Here is an 18,500-nt window from a genome sequence, read left to right on the forward strand (position 1 = left end):
CAGTTTGCCAAAGAACACATCAATTGGCCTAAAGAGAAATGGAGAAACATTTTATGGACTGATGAAAGTAAAATTGTTCTTTTCCAGGACGTTCCTCCTGACAGCACCATGGAGGTTTTCCTCCTCCTGACAGGGACAGGAAAGCACACAAGAGGATAAAAGGCCCCTCTTCACCCCAATTCCCTCAGTGTTTTTCCTGTCTCTGCATGGAGGAATGCACAAGGGGAAGTTTGCTTACCGGATGGGCCCAGGGGGATCATGCAGCTTGTCCAATCCTTCCCCCTGTCAAGGAATCCGGGACTGACACTTCCCTGGGTGGGAGTCCCTCAGCCTCGGAGATCAGTGAACGGACGAGGCTCCTCAGAAGAGCCGCTTCCTCCCACAGGGAGGCTCTCGGCTCCGATACCGGTCGGCAAGTCATCGCTACTACCGGAAGTTGCGCGGTGGAGAAGGCCGTCGCAATTCCAGTGACGTCAGAGCAAGACGTCGGGGCAAAAGGTCGGTGTGCGTTCCAAAAAGGAACACGGAATTCGGCAAGACAGGTGGTGCCTTCCCTGAATCTCGCAGGGGACAAAATAACAGCAGTGCAATGGAGAATCCGGGCAGGACTGAGCAGGAAGGGGTAAGGGCGCTGTGCGCAATCCGCTGCCTCTGATCACAGCCCCTGACTGGTTCCCTCTTTTGCGCAGAAAAAGACAGAAATCAGATTTCGCACCAGAGAGAAGGAAGATTTTCTAAGGGGTGTTGCTGGACTCCAGTCACAGAACATCTTTCTTGCCAGTAGAGAAACAGAAATCGGTGAGGAGCAGAATGAGAGAGCTCCTGAAAGGTCACGTTTCCATCATATCCACAATGAGAGTTTTGGGCCTCATGATGGCTTGTATCCCCTGTGTTCATTGGGCACAGTTTCACTCGTGCCCTGCAGAGAGAGGTCTTGTCAGCCTGGGATCGACGACAGTCTACCCTTGACAGAAAAACATCCTTATCCCCGGCAGAAAGGAGGTCACTACTTTGGTGGATTCAGCCAGGAAACGTAAAAGTGGGAATTCATTGGATTGCCTCTTCATGGGTGGTAATTACCATGGACTCCAGCAAGTAGCGATGCGGAGAGCACCTGGTAGGAAGTATTCTCCAGGTAGAATGGCCATCGGACATGCGTTCCAGGTCTTCCAACTACAGAGAACTCTACGCTGTGTCGGAATCCCTAAGATTTAATCGAGCACTGTTAAGGGGCCAGCACGTCAAGATTCTGTCGGACAATGTGACGGCGGTGTCCTTCCTGTGTCTCCAGGGGGTCCCAGACATTGAATGCTCCAGGATATGGCAAAAGAGATTTTTTTCATGGGCATAGAAGACAGTCCGACAGCAGTTCATCTCGAGGGGGTCTCAAAATGTTGTGGTGGACTACCTGAGCAGATGAAAGGTCTGGCAACGAAATGGGAGCTAAACGAGGTGTTCCTGTACTTCTGTCATCTCTGGGGAAGGCTTCAGATAGATCTGTTCGTGACCAGGAAAAATGCAAAGACAGACGGATTATACTCGCTGAACTCATCATACCATCCAGAAGCCGTCGACGCATTAAGTCAGATATGGAGACGGTCCCTGTCCTACGCTTTCCCCCCCCCATAGCACTCATTCCTGCCATCCTCCGGAAGATACAGGAGGATCAGGCGAAGGTACTTCTGATCACCACGTACTGGCCAAAAAGAAGTTGGTTTTTGCTGCTGCTAACTATGGCATTAGAAGACTTGGTTCTGCTTCCATGGAGTAAAGACCTCATCTATCAGAGCCCAGTCTTCCATGAGGATCCGGAAAGGCTTCATTTTTCAGCTTGGACCCTGAGCAGGACATCCTGAGAGCTTGGAGGCTGTCAGACCAGGTTATAACCACAATCCAGGCCAGTAGAAAGCCAGTTACTTCTGCAATATATTATAAGATCTGGAAGATCTGTTTTTAGAGTGCCAGTTCTGACTTTATTGCGGGGAAGCCCGATATCCCAAGCGTTTTAGACTTCCTTCAGGCTCGTTTTAATAAGGGGCTTAGACCCAGTACTTTAAAAGTCCAGATAGCGATGTTAGGCCGGGGTCAGACTTGCGAGAAACTCGCACGAGTCTCGCATCTCAATACCCGACACTGCTACCGGCACGTGGGACCAGAGTGCTCAGCTACATGGAAATACATGCAGCTGAGTGCTCCGGTCCCGAGTACTGGTGGCAGTGCCGGATATTGAGATGTCAGACTCATGCAAGTTTCTCGCAAGTCTGACCCCGACCTTAAGCACTTTCTTTGCCTACTCTCTGGCCACTCACCCATGGGTAATAAGGTTTGTCAGGGCAATCCAGCGTCTGTGCCCCACAATCAGGTGGTCAGTTCCCTCCTGGGATCTTAATTTGGTCCTTATGTCCCCATGTTCGAATCCTTATGTCCCTGGGGAAAAGATGTCCATTTCACAGCATACCATAAAAACAGCATTTTTGGTAGCTGGTACTACAGGAAAACATGTAGGGGAGATTCAGGCCTTGTCCAATCGGGACCCATATCTTCAGATTTGGGATGACCGTATAATCCTAAAATTAGAGCGCCTTTTGTATTTACCAAGAAATTGTTCTACCCTCGTTCTGCGAAAACCCCTCAAATGAGAAGGAGCGGCCCTTCACAAGTTATATGTCAAACAGGTTGTCATTGATTATTATTTTTTTTTTCATTATTATTTATTTATTTAGCACCATTGATTCCATGGTGCTGTACATGAGAAGGGGTTACATACAAATTACAGATATCACTTACAGTAAACAAACTAACAATCATAGACTGATACAGAGGACCCTGCCTTTTCGGGCTTACATGCTACAGGATGGTGGGGAAGGAGACAGTAGGTTGGTGGATTGCAGCAGTTTCGGTGTTGGTTGAGGTGAGATCACCGGTAGTGGTGAGAGAGAAGGAGGTGCGGGGTCAATGCAGGCTGTAGGCTTTCTTGAAAAGGTGGGTTTTCAGGTTCCATCTGAAGGATCCAAATATGGTTGATAGTCGGATTTGTTGGGGCAAAGAATTCCAGAAAATAGGGGCTATTCGGGAGAAGTCTTGGAGGCAGTTGGGTGAGGAGCGAATAACTGTGGAGGAGAGAAGGAGGTCTTTGGAGGACCGGAGATTACATGAGGGAAGGTATTGGGAGATTAGTTCAGAGACATATGGGGGAGACAGGTTATAGATGGCCTTGTAGGTCAGTATACGTAATTTGAACTGGATACGCTGAGGGAATGGGAGCCAGTGAAGAGATTTGCAGAGGGGAGAAGTGGAGGAGTAGCGAGGAGAGAGATGAATTAGTCGGGCGGCAGAGGTAAGGATGGACTGGAGAGGTGCGAGGGTGTTAGCAGGGAGACCACAGAAAAGGATGTTGCAGTAGTCGAGGAGGGAGATGATGAGGGCATGCACAAGCATTTCAGTAGACTGAGGGTTGAGGAAAGGACAGATTCTGGAAATATTTTTGAGCTGGAGGCGACAGGAGGTAGAAAGAGCTTGGATGTGTGGTTTGAAGGACAGGGCAGAGTCAAAGGTTACTCCGAGGCAGCGGACTTCCGGTACTGGGGAAAGTGTGGTGTCATTAATTTTTATTGCTAGGTCGGGTAAGGAAGATCTGAGAGATGGAGGAAAGATGATGAGTTCAGATTTAGGGAAAGGCCTTTGATGCCAAAGGAGGAGAGGATCTGTAGTAGGAGGCAGTGGTCAACTGTGTCGAATGCAGAGGACAGGTCTAGAAGCAGGAGTATAGAGTATTGTCCATTTGATTTGGCTGTAAGTAGTTCGTTAGTAATTTTGGTCAGGGCTGTCTCAGTGAAGTGATGGGGGCGGAAACCAGATTGTAGATTGTCAAAGAGCAAGTTAGATGATAGGTAGGAGGAAAGTTCAGCATGGACGTGCTGTTCCAGGAGTTTGGAAGCGAATGGGAGCAACGATATTGGGCGATAGCTGGACATAGCGGTTGGGTCGAGGGTTGGCTTTTTAAGGATATGCGTGATTGTGGCATGTTTGAAAGCAGAAGGGAAGGTACCGGACGTTAGTGATAGGTTGAAGAGGTGGGTTAGGGATGGGATAAGTGTGGTGGTGAGGTTGGAGAGGAGGTGGGATGGGATGGGGTCGAGTGCACAGGTTGTGAGGTGCGATTTGGAGAAGAGACGACTAAGCTCCCGTTCAGTGATGTTGGAGAGTGAGGTTATGGGGTTTGGGCATTGGTCTGGTATACAAAGGGGTTGTGGTGGTTGAGTGATGAAGACTTGCCTTGTTTGGTCAATCTTGTTTTTGAAGTGTGTGGCAAAGTCCTCGGCAGAGATGAGGGAGGTTGGAGGAGGTAGTGGTGGGCGGAGGAGGGAGTTAAAAGTTTTGAATAGCTGTTTGCAGTTGTAAGATAGGGAAGATACGAGGGTTGTGAAGTAGGCCTGTTTAGCAGAGGTGAGGGCAAATTTGAAATCGAGTGTTGCCTGTTTGAATGTGGTGAAGTCATCTTGCGAATTTGTTTTCTTCCGGCGCCGCTCTGCAATCCTGGACACTTGCCGGAGCTTTTTAGTGGTGTTGTTATGCCATGGTTGTCTGTTGATACGTCGCATTCTGCCATGAACGAGAGGGGCAACCGCGTCAATAGCTGATGCGAGAGTGGCATTGTAGAAAGCAGTGGCACTGTGTGTCATGGAGTGAGGATATAGATGCCAGTGGTAGAATAGAGTCAGCACGTGGGTATCTAGGTGCGCAAGGTTTCAGCGGGGGTGCGCATGTTGCTGGACCTAGGTGCCTGGTGAGGAGGACAGGGATGAGAAAGTGAGTAGATGGTGGTCAGATAGAGGGAGAGGGGAGGTGGTGAAGTTAGAAAGAGAGCAGAGATGGGTGAAGACCAGGTCTAATGTGTGTCCGTCTGTGTGGGTGGCTGAGAAGGACCACTTAGTAAGTCCAAAGGATGAAGTAAGGGACAGGAGTTTGGAGGCTGCTGACTGAAGGGTATCAGTGGGGATGTTGAAGTCACCCATGATGATAGTGTGGGTGTCAGTTGAAAGAAAATGAAGAAGCCAGGTAGAGAATTGGTCAATGAAGGCAGTGGTCGGGCCTGGAGGTCGGTATATGACAGTCACTTGGAGGTTGGAGGGAGAGTAGATGCGGACAGACTGGACTTCAAAAGAGGGGAGGATTAGGGAGGGAAGAGGTGGGATTGGGTTGAAGGTGCAGTTGGAAGAAAGGAGAAGACCCACTCCTCCATCGTGTCTGTTGGCAGGGCGAGGAGTGTGGGTGAAGTGGAGGCCGCCGTAACACAGCGCAGCAGCGGAGGCGGTGTCAGAGGATGTCAGCCATGTTTCTGTGAGGCCGAGGAAGGCAAGATTGCAAGAGAGAAAGAAGTCATGAATCACATGGAGCTTATTGCAGATGGAGCGGGCATTCCAAAGTGCTCCCGAGAGAGGGAGCAGGGGGTTGAGTGTCAATGGCACAGGTTTTAAGTTGGAAAGATTGCGTTAGTTCTTATTAGATAGGGAGTGATAGGAAGGGGTAGTAATGGGGGGTGTGAGCTGTGGGGGTCCAGGATTGGGAGATATGTCACCAGCAGTGAGGAGAGGCAGAGAAAGGGAGAGCAGATGGGAGAAGGAGAGTGGGCAGCTTGTTTTATGTTTCATTCAGACAGATTTGAGATTGAGTAGCAGTTCAGCAGAGGAGGTCAGGTGGGGAGGGAAGAGGGAAGGGGAGATGATTATTTGGTTAGAGGGTGCTGGGGTTTGGGGATAGTGAAGGAGAGTGAGGATTAAAGGAGCAAACAATGTGAGGGCATATGTAAACATGGTGATGAAATAAGATAGGTTAAGAAAAGCTAAGTCCAAGTAATAAGAAGGGCTTACTCAGCAGACATACCCAAAAGGGACAGGTAGTGTGGGGTCCTGACTCCTGCCGAGAATAGCTGCCGTAGTAATAACTGCATGTTCAGATACTTATGCTCCAGGGAGACACACATGCCTGACCCGCACACATGCCCCCCTAGGCGGCATCTGAATATATAGGACTGAGTAGAGGATCAGGTGGGAGAGTGAGAATCAAAGGCACAGGGCCTGGCTACATCCATATGCTAGTAACACCTTACACCTGATAACATCTCTACTGGCCCCAACATGGCTGGACAGCAGTAAGTATTGAGTTCAATGCAACAAATGAATTTAGCAAACATTCAGTAGGCACTGTTAGATACCATTAAATGAAAGGTTGCACTAGATGACAGCAAACAGGGAATGTAGCAGGAGCAGAGATTGTACCATTAAATGAAAGGATTACATAGAAGCTACTTGTAGTTGGAGGCAGGACTATAACTTGTTCCTCTTGTTTGGGGGAAAGAATAGAGAGAAGAAAAACTGGGCATGTGCAGTAGTTCTCTGCGGCTCCCATGCCCAAGATACTCAGCCCCGCAGTGTGAATAAATCATAAGCGACTGTGGGGCGGGATCTCTGGCAGCACGTCCACCTCAGGTGCGATAGCCAGGCCATGAAGTGATGTGAGAGAACAGGCAGCGCTAACTGCGCATGGCCAAGAAAATATATTACAGCGCAGGCGCCAGCATTTGAATTTAACACAGAGGAGGCGGAGCAAAGACATAAGGAGGAAATGAATGATGGATGCGAGGCATCGGTGTCAGAGGGGGAAAGACCTGCCCCCTGGTCAAAATTCTGGTATGTCTGACTAATTTTAAAAACTCTTATTTTGGCGGTGGAAGGGACGCTAAATAAAAGAGCCACCTTGACATAATGCAGCATTAGTGCTGCACAAGGTGGCTCTTTTACTTAAAAACGCCTGGGGGGGTGACAGGTTCCCTTTAAGAGCCCACTCGGCTAGAGTGGTATCAACCTCCTGGGCCAAGAGGGTTGGGGGCATCAGTAGACCAAATTTTTAAGGCTTCAACCTGGGCTAGGCTTAATACATTTTGCAGTCATTACAAATTAGACATGTTATCTAGCTAACAGACTGCTTTTGGGAGAAAAGTTCTCCAGGCAGTAATCCCACCCTGAGGAGGTACTTTGGTATTCTCCATGGTGCTGTCAGGAGGGACGTCCTGGAAAATAGGTATTAGACCTACCGGCAATTATGTTTCCAGGACAACGACGGTAAACACACCAGTAAACAAGCAAAATCTTGGTTCCAGTCCAACAAAATTGAGGTTTTGGAGCGGCCAGCCCAATTCCCAGACCTTAATCTGATAGAACATTTGTGGGGCGACATCAAAAATGCCGTTTCTGAGGCAAAGCCAACAAATACCAAAAAATTGTGGGACGTAGTCCAAGCATCCTGGGCTGGAATAACAGCTGTCAGGGGCCAGAAGTTGGTTGACTCTATGCAACATAGATGTGAAGCAGGTGTATAAAAGTGTGAGTATACAACTAAATATTAGGTTACTGATTCACAGGAATGCTAAATCCACAAAAACAATACATATTGTGACTTTGTAAAGACAATTGCAGACGCTGCTATTTTTTAGAACAGCACAATGTTCATTTTTTTGCTATTTTCAGTAAAGTTGTTAAAATTATCTACATTTCTCTTCATGTTTTAAATTCGAAAACAGTGTGCAATATTCCCAATGCTGGAAATAAAAACTAGTATGAAGATTTTGTGCATAACTCATGTTTTTGAACACACTGCTATTATTTTGAACACTACTGTATTGGGGTCGCTGACTTGGTGCAAATCTGCCCCTCTGGGAACGTTTTATACACATATTTTTTATATGGTCGAGATTGTAAGATTCATTTAAGAAATTATTAGTTTTAATACAAATTAATTTTAACTACAATTTACATAAACATATAGTTATCAGAAAGTTTTTTTTAGATATACTGTCACTATTCAAATGGAAAAAATACTATTGATAAAATCTTACCATAAGACCTACAGACCCATCCTTATGAATGCCTGTCACCTGCCCGTTTGGTAGAATATCCCATGGGATCAATTTATGCTATTAAATCCATTACACTAAAGGGAATCCTACCTGATAGACCCCTTTTGACTTCTAGAAGGGGAAGAAATTTAAAAGACTATCTCGTGAGAAGTCACTATGTGGCTAAATCCACTAACCCTTTTTGTGCCAGGCCCCAGAGGTGGGGATGTTATCCATGTGGCTCATGTCTGGCCTGCCAAAATATTGTTAGGGCAACCACCTTTAAGGCGGCCGATGGTGGTATGGAATACCATATCACAAATTATATCTCTTGCAGTACCACACATGTGGTATATTATGCCACATGTGCATGTGACTTGATCTATGTGGGACTCACCTCTAGGGAGCTTCGCATGAGGGTTAGGGAGCATGTAAGGGACATAAGGGTGGCAAAGGAGATCTCAGATATTGCAATATTGAAGACTATCCCTCAGCACTTTAAGCAAGTCCATAATTGCGATCCACGGACATTTAAAGTGAAAGGGATTGACAAAGTACATCTTGGGACTAGGGGTGGAGATTATAAGAAGATCTTAGCCCAGCTGGAGTGTCGGTGGATAGTCACTTTAGGGTCCATGACACCTCATGGACTCAATGAGAAATTATCCTTTGCCCCCTTTTTGTAGTGTTAATATGTCTTTCTGGCTTTTTATATATGTATATATAAGGTGTTTTTCGTTCTTGTTTTTAATTGCTGTTTTTATTTTAATTTTTTTAGTGTACAATTAATATGAATCCTTGTATGTATTGCGGGGTTTATCCTGGGTGCACGAATCGGAATCGTGGAGTGGAGGGTGGAGAAACTCTTATGTGGAACCCTTTTGTATGCTGGATATGGAGTTTAAGAAGAGGGAAGAAAGTTCTCTCAGGTTTTATACTGACCTTTTTCCATGCAGACCTTGCAGAGCCATTTGTGTGTTCTTTATTATTTTTTGTGTTTTAATTTAATGTTTGGATATATAGCATATTAAATGGTATCTTGATTAGATGAGATGACATGTTGCACTCTTTTGATATAAAGATCAGTAATGAAATTGATTATGGGCTATGCCCTAATTGATGTTATACTATTTATGAGTAAATATGTGCTTTGGTCACATTTGGATATCAATGTATGGTGCTTTTTATATTAATAGTTATAATTGCATATATCTAGACTTTTCTGTCATATGTTTAATATTGTTTTGTTGTTTTTTTCTTTCGTAAATCACAATGGCTGTTAAACATATTTTACGTGGGTTTGGTGAATCACGTTAATTTTGTTTGTGGAAGATTGTGGTTTTGTATGGCCATTGGTATCAGTGTTGAACTCTCCTCCTTTTTTCCTTCCTTCCCTCTCTCCTGTTTCCCTTCCTTTTCCCTTTTGTGCCTCCTTGTAGGCCGTGTTATTCTATTCTGCCCTTCCCTCTGCCAATATCAGAGATGGCCGCCGCGGGGTTGCGCATGCGCGGCTTGTCCTGTCTTGAGCGGGCGTCCCAGAAGGCGTCAGTATATCTGGGCTGGGACAATGACGTCAGGAGAGTGGCACCTCTCCTTGTCCCTCCCACAGATTATGACGGCCGGAAGTGACGTTCCGCGATTGGGGCCGGCCTCTCATGCGCTCACATCCTCCCGCGGCGATGCTAATTCCGGACACCTGTGCCATACATATTTTATCCCCCGCACACGCAACAGCACCACATATGCCCCCCGATGAAGCCCAGTGCGAAACGTGCGTAGGGGCTCTGGGGACTGGACACCCCGCACACATACCTCCCTTATGGGTAAGTTTGGTGACTAACTTTTTCTCTGTCCATTTTCCTTGCACACAGCATGTTGATGGAAGCCTCTGTATGAATTCCCTATGCCTTTTGGTAGTAACTTTGCTTTAATAGATGGCCATATGTGAGACTTTGCGGCATGGGCATGGGTCTTTAGGCAGTTTTTGGACAATTCTTTGTACCATTGTACTCACCATATATGTGCGGCGATTCCATTCCTCCGTGTCATTCACTTTCCCTGATCATTTTTGATTGTACTTTTTAATGTACTTGTTTTGCTATTGTACTAATAAAGAGTTAATATTTTTGATACTATAATATAACTGCCTTGTTGAATTTTTTGGCGTTACACTCCATTTCTATATAGGTTCATATACTTCCATGGGAGTTGCCTCCTTATTTAGCCATTCTTGAACGTTCTTTTTTCTAGATAGAAAAAGTATTATGTTCATTGATATGTTGGATTGTGTCAAATTTAAATCCATAGACAGCCTCTTCTGACCTTAGCACTCCGGTATCTCTAGTATTAGATCAGATAGACATGGTGGACAGCAGTGTGAGCAGTCTCCTCTTTCTGAATGAACCCTGGTATCTCCAGTGTAAGATCACATAGATAGGACACACACAAGTTTTAGTGGCCTTTTCTTACCGCAGCACCTCTGGGATCTCCAGTAGTATTAGTGGAGCACATCTTCCTATACATGAAGGAGGGCGCAGCGTCCTGCTGCACATGCTCGCAGGTACCTGTCCTCACATTCTAGGACAGGTTTCTGTCAGTTTAAGAGGATGGCAGCCATTTTAATTTTGTAGTGATTACCTCCTTAGACAAAATTATTATGATTTGATAATTAAAGGGAACCTGTCACCTCTTTTTGCCTCTAGAAAAATGTGGCCACCGCCATTCAGGGCTTAGGCTGGGTTCACATTGCGTTAGGGTCAATCCGCTAGCGCTTTCCTTTAGCGTCGCAAACACTATCTAGCGCATCCGTTAGCACAGCCATTGACCGCAATGTTAATAACGCATACTAACGCATGCCGAAATCGGCATGCATTAGCAAGTATGCGTTATTTCCTAACGCACCCTCGAACGCTGCTTGCAGCGTTTTTGGGTGCGTTGGCATTAACACACAGCGAATGGACCCTTTCACTGTGCATAGGAATGTATGGGCTAACGCATGGTAGCGCTAGGTACCGGAGCGTTACCATGCGTTAATGCATACAGTTAGCGCTATGGCGCTAAAGATTCCAAAAATAACATAAGCGTTAGCGCATCCGTTTAACGGATTTGTTAAACGGATGCCCTAACGCAATGTGAACCTAGCCTTATCTGCAGTATTCTATAATGCTGTAGATATGCTCTCGGTCCGACCTGAAAGATAAGAAAAATAAGTTTTACTATACTCATCCGGGGAGGCGGTCCATTGCAGGCCGGTCTAATGGGTGTCGCAGGTCTAGGTCCGGCACCTCCCATCTTCATGCGATGTCGTCCTCCTGCTTGCTTTGTGTCGCACTCCTGCGCAGGTGTAACTCTCTGCCCTGTTGAGGGCAGAGCAAAGTACTGCAGTGCGCAGGCGCAGGGCCTCTCTGACCTTTCCCGGTGCCTGTGCACTGCAGTACTTTGCTCTGCCCTTAGCAGGGCAGAGAAGTACGCCTGTGCTGGAGCTCAATGCCGGGGAGCTAAGAATCAAGCAGGAGGGCGGCGTCACAAGAAGATGGGAGGCGCCGGACCCGGACTGCGACACCCATAAGACCAGACCGCATCGGACCGCCCCCCCCCCTCGGTGAGTATAATAAAACTTTTTTTTCTTATCTTGCAGGTCAGAGCGGGGCTTATCTACAGCATTATAGAATGCAATTTTCAAACTTTGAATTTTCATGCCCTTAGATCACAGAGATATATCACACAAAATAGTTAACGGATAACATTTCCCACATGTCTACTTTACATCAGCACAATCTTGGAGCCAAAAATTTTTTATCTTAGGAAGTTATAAGGGTTAAAAGTTGACCAGCGATTTCTCATTTTTACAACAAAATTTGCAAAACCATTTTTTTAGGGACCACATCACATTTGGAGTCCCTTTAGGGGTCTATACGTTAGAAAATGCCCAAAAGTGACATCATTCTAAAAGCTGTATACCTCAATGTGCTTACAGCCACATTCAAGAAGTTTGTTAACCCTTCAGATGCTTCACAGGAATTTTTGGAATGTGGAAAAAAATGAACATTTAACTTTTTCCACAAAAAAATTGCTTGAAACTTTTTTATTTTTACAAGGGTAGCAGAAAAAACTGGACCCCAACATTTGTTGTGTAATTCCTCTTGAACATGGTGATACCCCATATGGGGGAGAAAACTACTCTTTGCGTGCACGGCAGAGATCGGAAGGGAAGGAGCGTCATTTGACTTTTTGAAAGTAAAAATTCTTGGAATCCTTAACAGACGTCATGTTTCATTTAGAAAGCCCCTGATGAGCCTAAACAGTGGAAACCCCCCACAATTGACCACATTTTGGAAAGTAGACCCCTCAGGGAATGTATTTAGCTGTGTGGTGAGCATATTGAAGACCAGGTACTTCACAGAAGCTTATAACCTTGAGCCATGAAAATAAAAAAAAAAATCACATTTTCCCCACAAAAATGTTATTTTGGCCACAAATTTAGCATTTTCATAAGGGTAACAGGAGAGATTGCACCATACAATTTGTTGTGTAATTGCTCCTGAGTACGCCCGTACCCCAAATGGGGGGGAATACTATGTTTGAGGCACAGTGCAAAGCTCAGAAGGGAAGAAGCGCCATATTGGAGTTCAGATTTTGCTGGAATGGTTTGAGGGTGCCATGTCACATTGGCAGAGCGTAAGTACTGTGAAGGATAAATTTCAGCTCACCTTTAGTAAGTTCATGAGAACTGATTGAAAGCTCCGAGCACGGACACGTCTCTGCCAAGACGTATATGGAAGTCCAGAAAAGATAAGAAAGGTCCAGCTCCAGGAGATAAAATCCAGAAATTTTGATTGAATCATGAATAAAAACAGATTCATGGCTGCTGTGATCAAATATCGGCAAACAAATTGAGTTACCGCGTGGGGATATTTCCAAAGATCTCTGTACGTGTATTGTAACTATACAATAGGTGGTTACTGTCCTCCCAGCAGGCTGCTTAACACCACTATTCATTTGAGTATTGGCGCCAGTGGACTCCTTTTCTTTCTGATATCTTATTCCATTTGCCTATATATTTCTCACATCTTTCAGCTAACTTGGCTTTTACCAACTATGTACAAGTTACTTGCTCCTGCCCATAGAGCTTCATGTATAATGATCTTTGTGATACACTTTATTCAAAATCAATTTGGCGATGTCCCTTGATCTATTACTTTACAGGTGCATCTCACAAAATTAGAATATCATCAAAAAGTTAATTTATTTCAGTTCTTCAATACAAAAAGTGAAACTCATATATTATATAGAGTCATTACACGCAGAGTGATCTATTTCACGTGTTTATTTCTGTTAATGTTGATGATGATGGCTTACGGCCAATGAAAACCCAAAAGTCATTATCTCAGGAAATTAGAATACTTTATAACACCAGCTTCAAAAAATTATTTTAAAATCAAAAATGTTGGCCTACTGAAGTGTACTGTATGTATACTACATGCACTGAATACTTGGTCGGGGCTCCTGTGGCATCAATTACTGCATCAATAACAATAATAATCTTTATTTATATAGCGCCAACATATTCCCCAGCGCTTTGCAGTTTAACAGTTTCAAAACACAAGTCATAAGTAATGTGGCGTGGTATGGATGTGATCAGCCTGTGGCACTGCTGAGGTGTTATGGAAGCCCAGGTTGCTTTGATAGCAGCCTTCAGCTCATCTGCATTGTTGGGTCTGGTGTCTCTCATCTTCCTCTTGATAACACCCCATAGATTCTCTATGGGGTTAAGGTCAGGTGAGTTTGCTGGCCAACCAAGGACAGTGATACTGTTGTTTATAAACCAGGTATTGGTACTGCTATCAAAGCAACCTGGGCTTCCATAACACCTCAGCAGTGCCACAGGCTGATCGCCTCCATGCCACGCCACATTGATGCAGTAATTGATGCAAATGGAGCCCCGACCAAATATTGAGTGCATTTACTGAACATACATTTCAGTAGGCAAACATTTTGGATTTTAAAATAATTTTTCAAGCTGGTGTTATAAAGTATTCTAATTTACTGAGATAATGACTTTTGGGTTTTCATTGGCTGTAAGCCATAATCATCAACACTAACAGAAATAAACACATGAAATAGATCACTCTGTGTGTAATGACTCTATATAATATAGGAGTTTCACTTTTTGTATTGAAGAACTGAAATAAATGAACTTTTTGATGATATTTTAAATTTGTGAGAAGCAGCTCATTCATGGATCACTGCAGCCATTATTGCCATCTATACCATCCTTTCTGTTTAGTTTTATTTTTTTGTCTGCTTGGGTCTCTTATTTCTTTTTTTAATGGTTTTTCAATAACGCTTTCTAATATTTTATATGTATTCCCTATCTGGCATTTTTTATTTCCGTCATTTTCTATTTGCGTTAATATCTTAGGACAGGATATTTTGCTGCTTCTTCGCTCTGTAGGTTTAGCAGTTTTAAATAGTAAACTTTGCAAACAGTGAAATAAATGATCTATGGTGAAAAAAACACGTGAGGTGCAAAATATGTCCAATATTTCCCATAATATGACGTAGCGCATCATTAGGGTATGTTCACCATTGGCGTTAGTTCAGCACTAAGATTCTATCACAAGATTCCATTATGACATCACTGGTGATTCTTGGCCATTGTGACATCACAGCTCAGTCACTACTTCTAGAATGTATACTGGGTCACCGGCGCCATTTTTGGTTCTATAGTGACTGAGAGCATTTGCAATTTTTCACTATGGCTGAATTACTTTTGGAAAATCATCAGGTACAAGCACTGTGGGAGATTGTTATCAATAATCGCCCGGACATTGTGCTTCTACCACCCGATGGCGTCCTCAGCTTCACTCACCAGCTGGTGCTGGAGCTAGTAAGGGATTGCCTGAGGAAACACCGACAACGTCGTCTAACGTCAGAGTATCTGACGGATTTATGTCACAACATCAGGACATTACTTCTCCAGGTAAATGGCGGACGCTCCGCACAAAACTTCTCCATAATCACAGAGAATAATGGTGGGAGAGAAGCTTCTTCTTTCCTCCTATATAAAACATGACGAGTCCCCAGATATGGAGTCGTATCTGCAGAGAGGAGCAGATGTCACATACAATGGCCGCCCCCATTATGTCCCTTCTCATAATCTCAGGATTTTATTTTTTCTTCTTTATAGGCTGAAATAAAATATCAAAATGGAGATTTGGCTTTTCTTAAAGAACTGGCAGAAGAAATCCTGTGTATAATAGAATGTCCGACCCGCCCATTGGATCAACCGGTAAGGACCCATCCAGGGTCATGCATAGAAATCATGGGCCCCATAGCAGAAGTCGACAAAATTGCCCTCTAAACACAGTATGATACCCCGGGGATTTCTAAGATACCAACATCCAGACGCATAGTTTGATGACCCTACATTACCCCCCATTCCACAAAGTATAATACCCCACAGTGACCCCAGCACAGTATAATGGCCCTTACTCCTCTCCACACAGTATAATGGCCCCTGCAGAACCCTAATACACAGTATGATAGCCCCAACATAACCCTCCATATTGTATAATGGCCTCATCATAGACCTCTAAATAGTATAATGGCCAACGTATCGCCCCGTAAACTCTTTTAGGGCCCCGAAACAGGGCCCCCACTGTCAATTGCCAGCTCCCTCTTCCATCATTGCTTTCAACTGTATCTGAATCCAGGATGCGTAGTCTGCCACATTTACTGGTACGCCACTGGACTGGTACGCCACTGCACCTTCATCCTCTCTATCTTCTACAGATCACCAGTTACATATGGCAAGATCTGGTGTTACATTTTACAGGACTCCCTGTCAGTCCCTGGGTTTTGCTACCCAATCTAAGAGCATTATTATGTTTTGGGCAGAGACCCTGAATCCAGCGATGTATCACTTACTTTATTGGGTACAAAAATTGTGATAAAATCACTGTCTTCTATGCTGCAGATCTAGCAGTGCTCTGAATGCTGATCTCTGCATAACACCGCACACACCATTGATTGGCAGCTTTCTGTGTACACTGTGTATAGACAGAAAGCTGCAAATCATTGATGGGGGCAGGGTTACAGAGAGCAATGGGACTACATGACACAATATAGCTAGTCCTTTTGTGACATTCTTCTGCTGATAAAACACTGATTTTATTGAAATACCAGCACATGGCATATTAAGTAACATAGCTGGAATCAGGGTCTCTACTCCTACAACATGCTGCTCTTACATTACATAGAAAAACCTGCTCACAGATTTCTATTAAGTTCTTGCCTGTGTGATCTTTCGTATTATCCAGCACTTTACAATAATACCGGTGTATAGAGGATCTCCCTTATATTACATCCATGAGGAACGTCCGGCTTGTATCGTCCCCTACATCGCATCAGTGTAAATCAGCTGGGACATAATATAGGAGAAGATTTTACATCCTGAGATGTTTTCCTGCAGCTTCTATATCTTAATATAATTTCTTATTCTTTTTTAGGACGTGATCAGATCATTGATCCCGGCACGAGAGCCGCGTATGAGCGACTATGAGACATCTAAACTGATCGGCAGTGGAGCTTTTGGGTGAGATTTCTGTTCCCATAATCCCCATTTCTCAGGGTTCCCTATGACAATGCTTCTGCCTCTATGCTCTGCCATTCAGTGTTATCATAGGGAAACGATCAGAGTCCACATCACTGTCCACATCTCAATGTCACTATTCAGCTCAGTTATATACAGCTGAGCGACCAGATCTGTAACAAATCAGTCTGTAAGGAAAGGGATGATATAATACATTACACCCACCGGTCCTAGACCTCATCTGCTCTAATGCTGTCACCTCCACCACCGCTTCCCCGTCCTCCGCACCGATCTTCTGAGTTTCTTGGCTCCCATTATGAAGCTTAGAATAATGATTGGCTGCACACGGTCACGTGAGGGGTGACACGATACTGACGCTAATGACATCTGCACCCCCACACTCCACCATGACCATGTGAGTCCGATCACTGGCCTCAGCAGCAGAAGGGAGGACAACCAAAGACGGGCGCAGAGGATGGAGGACTTGACTCCTTCACTCCCATTTATTCTGCCTTAGGGTGTGGAGAACATAATAAGCGTCTTCTTCCAGCAAATAGAGAACTTTCAATTTACACCAATTTACAGTATATTTGGACTGAATCGTATCTACTGGTCGGTTATAGTGAATCTGCCCAAGATGAGTTTCGGTAGATTCTCTCATCTATAATGTGACCTGGGTGAGGGTCCGGCAGACGTGGCATTGTGCAGACCCCCATAGGTGATCTATGTAGTGTTATGTCATGGATTTCTAGTGATGGCCGGACTGCTGGTATTAAACATTAGTGCAAAAGATCATATAATGACTTGTATATACAGACTGTTAATAAGGGTTCATTATAAACCATGGATTCTCCTTCTCTCCAGGTCCGTCTACTTAGTGCGCCATAAAGAATCACAACAGATCTTCGCTATGAAGAAAATGGCCAAGCGGAACCTGGATACTCCACAGAAAGTGGAATGGGCCTATCTGGAGAGGGACATCTTAGCAATCGCAGATTGTCCCTTTGTGGTCTCCATGCTCTGCTCCTTCCCCACTAAATCTCACCTGTGTATGGTCATGGAGTATGTAGGAGGTAGGACACGTACATTGTATTATATTCAGCCCAGTCTGCTGACATCTTATCACCTCTCATATCAATAAGACTTGTCCTCGTGGACGGTTACATCCCCACACAGCATTTACTCACTTCTCATCATACATCGTGGTGATCTGCTGTAGAAACCCCTCACCGGTCATATTTCCTTTCTTCTATAGGTGGAGACTGTGGGACCCTTCTAAGCACCAGAGGTCCTTTATCTGTCCCGTTGGCCCGCTTGTACTTTGCAGAAGCGGTCCTTGGTGTGGAATACCTGCATAGTTACGGTGTGGTGCACAGAGACCTGAAGCCGGATAAGTAAGTGAATACCTGTAGTGTAGTAAAGAGGGAGAGTTATCATTTATTATCTCACAGTCTGTGAGACTAAACCCATCTTCTCTTTCACAGCCTCCTGATAACGTCTTCTGGACACATAAAAATCACCGATTTCGGGCTGTCAAAATTTGGTCTAATGATATCAAACACCAACATCTACAAGGAATCATCAGAGGACATCAGCAGAGAGTTCCAGGACCGTGAGGTTGGCGTTACTTACAAGAACTCAGTTAGTTCTTTATAAAACTCATCACAGTACTGTCTCTTCTCTACGTTCTTCATTTCTAGAGAACTTTTCTATTGATGCTATCTTCTTTCTTTGTGTTTTCATGGAGAGAACTTGTAATAACTACAGTATAGTTTCATCAATCTGATCTTTTTTTCCGTTGGTTTCCAGGTCTGTGGCACCCTATATTACACAGCCCCCGAGGTCATCCTGAAACAAGGCTATGGAAGACCTGTTGACTGGTGGGCAATGGGGATCATCCTTCATGAATTTCTTCTGGGATGTGTACCATTTGATGAAGATTCCCTGAATAAGCTATATAAAAATGGTCTTCTTGGTAAGTAGAATAATGTAATAATTTTTGACTGGTTATAT

Source organism: Dendrobates tinctorius, unplaced genomic scaffold (assembly GCF_039654945.1).
Source record: "Dendrobates tinctorius isolate UK_male_01 unplaced genomic scaffold, ASM3965494v1 ptg000039l, whole genome shotgun sequence".
NCBI lineage: Eukaryota > Metazoa > Chordata > Amphibia > Anura > Dendrobatidae > Dendrobates > Dendrobates tinctorius.